The sequence below is a fragment of the Triticum aestivum genome, chromosome 1D, assembly GCF_018294505.1.
Source record: "Triticum aestivum cultivar Chinese Spring chromosome 1D, IWGSC CS RefSeq v2.1, whole genome shotgun sequence".
Lineage (NCBI taxonomy): Eukaryota > Viridiplantae > Streptophyta > Magnoliopsida > Poales > Poaceae > Triticum > Triticum aestivum.
Window position 1 is genome coordinate 218,650,040 of NC_057796.1, and position 7,261 is coordinate 218,657,300.

General features: G+C 46.9%; 1 pseudogene; it reads left to right on the forward strand.

Annotated features, from left to right (window-relative positions):
- Positions 1–543: 543 nt before the first annotated feature.
- LOC123167650 (E3 ubiquitin-protein ligase SINA-like 7) lies at positions 544–1,740 on the forward strand (annotated as a pseudogene).
- Positions 1,741–7,261: the final 5,521 nt, after the last annotated feature.

Below are 7,261 nucleotides of genomic sequence, written 5' to 3' on the forward strand. Positions count from 1 at the left end.
TGCAACCTCTAACATTTACCCACCACAAATTAAAATATATGTGGCTGTATGCATCGTTCTGATGCAGAGGCCGGGGAGTCCCCCCTTTTCGAAAAAAAACAAATTAAAATATATATTCCTGTCTTGACCAGATGAGCGTGCAAACTACAATCACCAGGGTGTCAGGTAGGGCCAGAAGACTATTTTAATTATTTTTTAAAAACTTCAAGACGGCCACATAGCATGGAGCCGACCCCAACGATTTTAAGCTTACAGGCACGGTACACGCTATCCTAGACTACTCTACACATGAAACTGCCACACGAGCGTCCGGGCTGCACTTGGCTCTTCGCCTCTTCGGGAAGTCGAACAATGATGGAGTACTACTGCACTGGAGGAGTACTACAGTACGCTTCTGGCCATCTGACACCGATTGAACTGTTGCATGTCCACCGCGTGCGGGAGGGAGAGCGTGTAGAGAAAGCTTCTCCTAGTCTTGCCAGCCACCACGCTCATGGGCGAGGGAGGGACGCTCCTGCCTTTGCGTGTATGACAGGTGGGCCCGACAGGTGTGTGGCCAACCTGTCATATAGTCAAAGGCAGGTGCAGTTAAGTCCGCGAGGGAGAGGATAATCAAACTTCTCATTGATGTACGAGTTGACGCGACACATCAAAGCACTGCACTCGATATATTTCAATAATTTGCGTTTACCGATGCATTAATTACAACGCATGCATGCATGCCGTGACTCTCCTTTTGATACTTGCATGTGTTGATTTAATGCACCTTGAAGTAGTATAAAATATGTGACGGTAAAGCTTTGTAATACCCCGGCCCAAGTCGAGAGATGGTTGTGCACGAGGAGGGCGAGATCATGCAGACCGAACAAGACCCGACGATGGAGCTCTCTAAGGTCTCGATGGACCTCACCGTGCTCCACTGCCCCTTGTGCCTCCGCCCCTTGACGCCTCCAGTGTATGAGGTTCGAATACACCTCGTCCGTTCGGCTGATTGAGCAAGGTGCAGGTTTCTTGATTGATGTGTTGTTCGATTGATTTCTGCAGTGCAAGGGAGGGCACCTGGCCTGCACGGATTGCCGCGTCGAGCGCCCCGGGAACCAGCGGCAGTGCCAGAAGTGCGAGCGCGGCGGTGGCTTCGACGTGCGGAACACGGCAGTGGACTCCGTCCTTTCGTCGGTGAGGGTGGAGTGCCCGCACGAAGGCTGTGGGCTCTACGTCACTTACCACAAGCTCGCCGATCACCAGAGCGTGTGTCCGCTCGCACCCTGCAAATGCCCCGTGCCCGTCTGCGGCTACGAAGGCCCGCCGCCGGCGCTCTACCACCACATCAGCACCGCGCATCCCATGCCCGTGCACAGGATCCAGTAAGGCAAGGTGCTCCAGCTGCAAGTGCCACTGTCGGAGCCACGGCTCTTGCTGTTCGCGGAGGAGGACCGCCGCGCGTTTTTCTTGGTCGGCGGCGTGCTCGACATCGGCGCGCCTATCACCGTGTTGGTCGTCTGCATCAGAGCGGGGGCGTCCCCACTGCCGCACTACGTGGCCAAGCTGTGGGCGAACGGCCCGCCGGGGGAGCCCAAAGGCACGACCGACGCCGTCAAGGTGGAAATGGAGGTGACAAGCAGCAAGGATCCCGACGACGTCGACATGCAGGAGCTGACCTTCTTGACAGTTCCGCCCAAGCTGCTGGCCGGGGCTAAGCTTGTGTCCCTCCACATTCAGATTGACAAGCTCACATCCTAAATGTTTCTACAGTGCCTTCTGTTTATCTTAGTAATATGCTAATATAGGGATTACCTTGGTCTACTTTAGCTTAAGAAATGGTGGGTTTTGGTGGCGATGCAGCAATTACTTCGACATCAGATCAGTAATTTCCAACAGTCGAACGGATATTTTGTGTCTATTGGATATAAAGTTCCTTTTGGTAAGAAGTACTACTTGTCATCAAAATGGATAAAAGGAGATGTATGTAGACGTATTTTAGTTCTAGATACGTCCCTTTTATCCATTTTGATGACAAGCACTCCCTCCGTTCCACAATACATGCCTTCCATTTGTCAAAATATAGAAGGTATTATTGGAAGCTCCTTTGACATACAAATTTGAAGGTATGCTTTGTGTAAGTTGCATGTCATATATTATTGCTCTAACGTTTGGTCAAAGTTAGCCTCAAAAAACGCATTAGGACCTATATAGATGGAAGGAGGGCGTAGAAATTCACCCGAGGACACAAATGTGATTTTTCAACCAACTTTGGTGCACGGGAGCATGTGCTTGTAGTTCAAATTTGAATTATGCACATTAAATGACCAAAAACTCAATTAATGTGTAAATAAGGCCAAACGAAGCCGGAATAATTCCAAAATTTAACAGGGCACTCATGTAGTTCTATGTTGCCTTTGTAAATAAACTCAAGGGGGACAACGTATATCGTTTCGCACTCAAAGGTGGCACGTTCCCTCTCGGAACCACGAGCCTTCTTGAGAGAAGCTTCGGTTTGCAAGAAGCTTATACCAAAATCTGTTCCTATTCGGCCAATTTTTTTACCACAACATGGTAGTACCATGACATAACATCCATGCCAAGTTTCATGATTTTCAGACGTGTTTTGGATTTACAAGAATTTTAAAACCAAGTTTCTCAATGTTCTCGGCCGAGCCACGATGCCTAGATGTTTTAATTTTATTCTCATTTCTTGCATGGGACCTAGAAATTCACCCGAGGACACAAATGTGATTTTTCAACCAACTTTGGTGCACGAGAGCATGTGCTTGTAGTTCAAATTTGACTTATGCACATTAAATGACCAGAAACTCAATTAATGTATAAAAACTGACAAACGAACCCGGATAATTCCAAAATTTAACAGGGCACTAATGTAGTTCTATGTTGCCCTTGTTAAGAAACTCAAGGGGGCAGCGTATATTGTTTCACACTCAAAGGTGGCACGTTCCCTCTTAGAACCACGAGCTTCCAAATCGGCCCAATTTTTTACCACAACATGTTAGTGCCATGACATGACACCATGCCAAGTTTCATGATTTCCAGGCGAGTTTTGGATTTACATGAATTTAAAATCAAAGTTTCTCGATGTTCTCGGCCGAGTCATGACGCTCAGATGTTTGAATTTCATTCTCATTTCTTCCATGGGACCTAGAAATTCAACCAAGGACACACATGGGATTTTTCAACCCACTTTGGTGCACCGGAGCATGTGCATGCAATTCATATTTATATTATGCACATTAAAAGTCCAGAAACTCAATTAATGTATAAAAAGGCCAAATGAACCCGAAATAATTCCAAAATTTAACAGGGCACTCATATAGTTCTATGTTGCCTCTATAAATAAAATCAGGGGGGAGGCAGCGTATATCGTTTCGCACACAAAGGTGACACGTTCCCTCTCGGAACCACGAGGCTTGTTGAGAGAATCTCCGGTTTTGCAAGAGGCTTATACCAAAACTTGTCCCAATTCAGCCAAAAATTATATGTATGAAAACAGGGTTTTGATTATCCCAAACATCTCGCTACCTAGACCAATAATGTACTATGATTTGAATTCAACATAAAATGGATACAAATATTTGAATTGGAGACCGTATGGTACATGTAGTTCATAGTGAAATATGATTACTGCTATATGTATGTTTTTTGTTATCAAGATAATATTTAAATTATTGTATAACTTGACAACAATCATATTCAAATAAGGAAAATTGATTCAAATTTAGTCCATATGGTAGACGACAATATATATGTTCACATGGTGGAGTAAAATGTTCATATATGATGGAAGATCGAAATGTACGACTACATCAAGTATAAATCGCAAGGTCACCTAACGATATATTCGAATTCAACATAACGTGGATTCAAAAATTGAAATTCGAGATCATGGCATCTGTAATCATATAAAAAGGGACATTACTCTTTCTTTGGTGGGAACTGATTTGTTTTTTGTTGTTGTTGAGGGAAGTGCGAATCGATTTGGTACTGTGCAGAGTAATCTTGTTCTCCCGATTTTTTTTTACATTTTTCTTGTAGTTTTTCAATGGCATCTATAGCAATATAGTAAAAGGGGACATGACTCTCTTGTGTCTTGTATGAATTGTTTTTTTACACGTTAAGTTTGCTCTGCCGAACAAGGAATCCGCACCTTGTTATCCCGAAATTTTCAAGCTCGAGTATCTTTTGTCTCACCTGCTTTGAAACTCCTGCTTCTTCAACCCGCGCCGCGCCTTGTTATCCCGAAATTTGGACGCGCGCGAGAACTCCCTCCTCATCCGAAATCGCTCCCGCAGCCCAGACACGCGAAATCCCCCTTCTACCCCTCAGCCGGAAATGAAGCTCCATGTCGCGGTGTCAAAACCGGTGGGGGTACGCTGGTAACTTACCCTACATTTCGGACAAGCGCGTCCCTAAGCTTGGCTCCCCCCTCCCCCTTCGCCCCCCCCCCATTCGTACACCGAGGCCGCCAAAACCCGCGAAACCCCACGCTCCTCCGTCGGCCTCCCGACCGCCGCCCAGCCGGAGACTCTTCCCCGACTACGTCGTCCACCGCAACAGCTCGCCGTCCCTCATCCACCGCACCGGATGAGGATCCGTTGTCGATCTCGTCGTCCCGCCGGATCAGCCGCCCCGTCCTCCACCTCCAAGGAGCTTCCCCGACGTTCGCCTCATCTATCGCGCCACCTCAATCCCCACGGCGCTGTCTTGACCTGCCCCACCGGAACCACAGCACCCTCACCAATTCCTCTGATGAAGCCGAGGCCAACTAGGCGCCACCAAGGAGGTTCTGCACTCACCGCTGCATTTTATCTTTTATTCGATCTCACGGGGCTGCCGGTGCTCGATACCGAGCAGACATGGCGTGTCTCCATCGACGGCGCCGTCGCCGGCCACATCATCCACGGCGTCTCTCCCCCATGTCGTTGCTTCCTCGGCGGCGACTTCCACAACGGCACTAGCTGCAGCTGCTCCGGCTCTCGCTCGCGCTGCGGCTCTATTCTTGCTGTCGGTCGCGCTGCTGCACTGCTCCTGCTTTCATTCGTGCTGCTGTTCTGCTCTTGCTCTCGCTTGCGTTGTTGCTGCTGCTGCACGACCTCCGGCAGCTACAGGAGTTGCTGCTTTAGCACTCGCTCGCGGTGCTACTGCACGACTTGCTCTCTGCTAGTGCATTCCCTGCTCGAGCGTCTGCTGATTTAGATCACTGCTTCTCTGCTACTAGTGCTCGGACGCCCTAAACATCTATTGCAATGCTCTGTTACTAGTTCAATCAGTTTCGACAGTAAAATTCAGTTTCGACTGTGAAGTTCATTTTCTTCAGTTAAGTTCAAAGTGAACAGTACTTACAGCATCTGTCGGAGCGGCCGTGGCGCGGCTGATGCGTTTTACATCTAGCACTTTTTGGTGATGTATTTTACATCATCTATTGCAGATGGTATTAGGGTCCCACTTCAGATTAACGTTGTCTGTCTTGTCATGCTTCAGCCTCGTCACCGTACACCTTAGCGAAGCTGCTCCAACGACGGAACCATCCATCACAGCGGAGCAGTACCCTCGGCGCCGTTTCCAGAGGCCTCGGATCTTCTTCCCCGCCTCCGACAGTCACACCAGCATCATCACCATCCTCCACGTCCAACCCAATGATGCTGAGGTCCACAAGGCTATGCCAAAGAGGTTGTACACTCATCGCATCAGTTTGTTTCTCCATTCCTCTGTTCTTCCAATTCATGTGAGCCAAACACCCAGGTTGACTGAAATCCTATGTTTCCAAATGCTCTGTTTTGCACATGCATTCCTATCCTATTCCTGTGTTTTTCCTATCCCTGCGTTTATAGAATCCTCCAATTCTAAGGAGCCCTTATAGATTTACTTCATTTTTAGATAGGCGTCAAAGAAAACTCTGTGTGTTATGTCCTGCTCCTGCCGTGCCGTCATCCACCCCACCTGAGGTGCACCATTGACAGAAGCGTTCACTGCATCAGAGATCCCCCTGCAGACTTCCTTTCGCCGCCTCAGATCATCTTCCCCGTTGCCGGCAGCCACGCCAACTGCATTACCATCATCGACTGAGCAGATGAACCTGAGGACTACACAGTTCCGGAAGAGAGGTCGCAGTCTTTCGTGTTTGCTTACGTTATACATCGGTTATTATTACCTGCTACTTTATCGTTCAATCTTGAGTTTTGAATTGCCCATGGGTCTCATATCGAGCCAGCAACGAATAGTATCTGTCTACTATCTGGTTCATCTGGGGTCTTCTATGTGGTTCATGTTGGGTGGGCAACAAACAATAGATGATCCATTGTCTATCTTTTTAAACTGAAGCTATAATCTACCTGTTATCATTAGTTTTGGATCCATCCACTCGTTTGCTACCATCAGTCTTGATTTTTGCATGCACCCCTTAGGCCTTACAAAATCTAACTTTTTTTATTATGCATGTCAGATATTGTACACAATCGTACTGAACATGTAGAGAAAAAGAGAAGACCGTTGCGTGCGAATATAATGTCATGCAGACGCCGCTCCATGGTGGGCGAACTGGCCCCCCCTCCTGCATTTCCAGATTGTATTCCAGAGGAAGATAACTGTTCAGATGGAGATTCAGAAGGAGCCGACCACGCCTGTTTACCACCTGAGGTGTTTGCTCTAACCTGGCATGCTGATGTTGGTCATATCATGCATATGGCGCCTTGCATTGCTTACATTATACATCTTATATGTCATCAGCTTAGTTTAGATTTGCTTTGTGTGAATGCCACCTGTTTGGTTTCTATATCATACTCCCACCATTCCTAAATATTTGTCTTTTTAGAGATTTCAACAAGTGACTACATACGGAACAAAATGAGTGAATCTACACTCTAAAATATGTCTATATACATCCGTATGTGGTAGTCCATTTGAAATCTCTAAAAAGACAAATATTTAGGAACGGAGGGAGTATATGGGAATTATGCAATGCCATCTTCTTTAGCCAGGCATCATATACGTGCAGCATGCAATGCCATCCTGTTTAGCCAGTCATCGTATATGTGACTTGTATTGTGGCATATTTTTTTTCCATAATGTATTCCATTTGTCAACAATGTTTATACATTCATCTACTCTTCCTGTGCATTAGCCATTTGAGTCGGTCATGGGAAAATCTAGAGTGAAAACAAGGTCTTCTGAGCAGTCAGTGCTACCTGTCGATGCAGATTTCTTGCTGGTTACAGATAGCTCCAAAGAGGAGGATTCAGAGAGAGATGGCCAG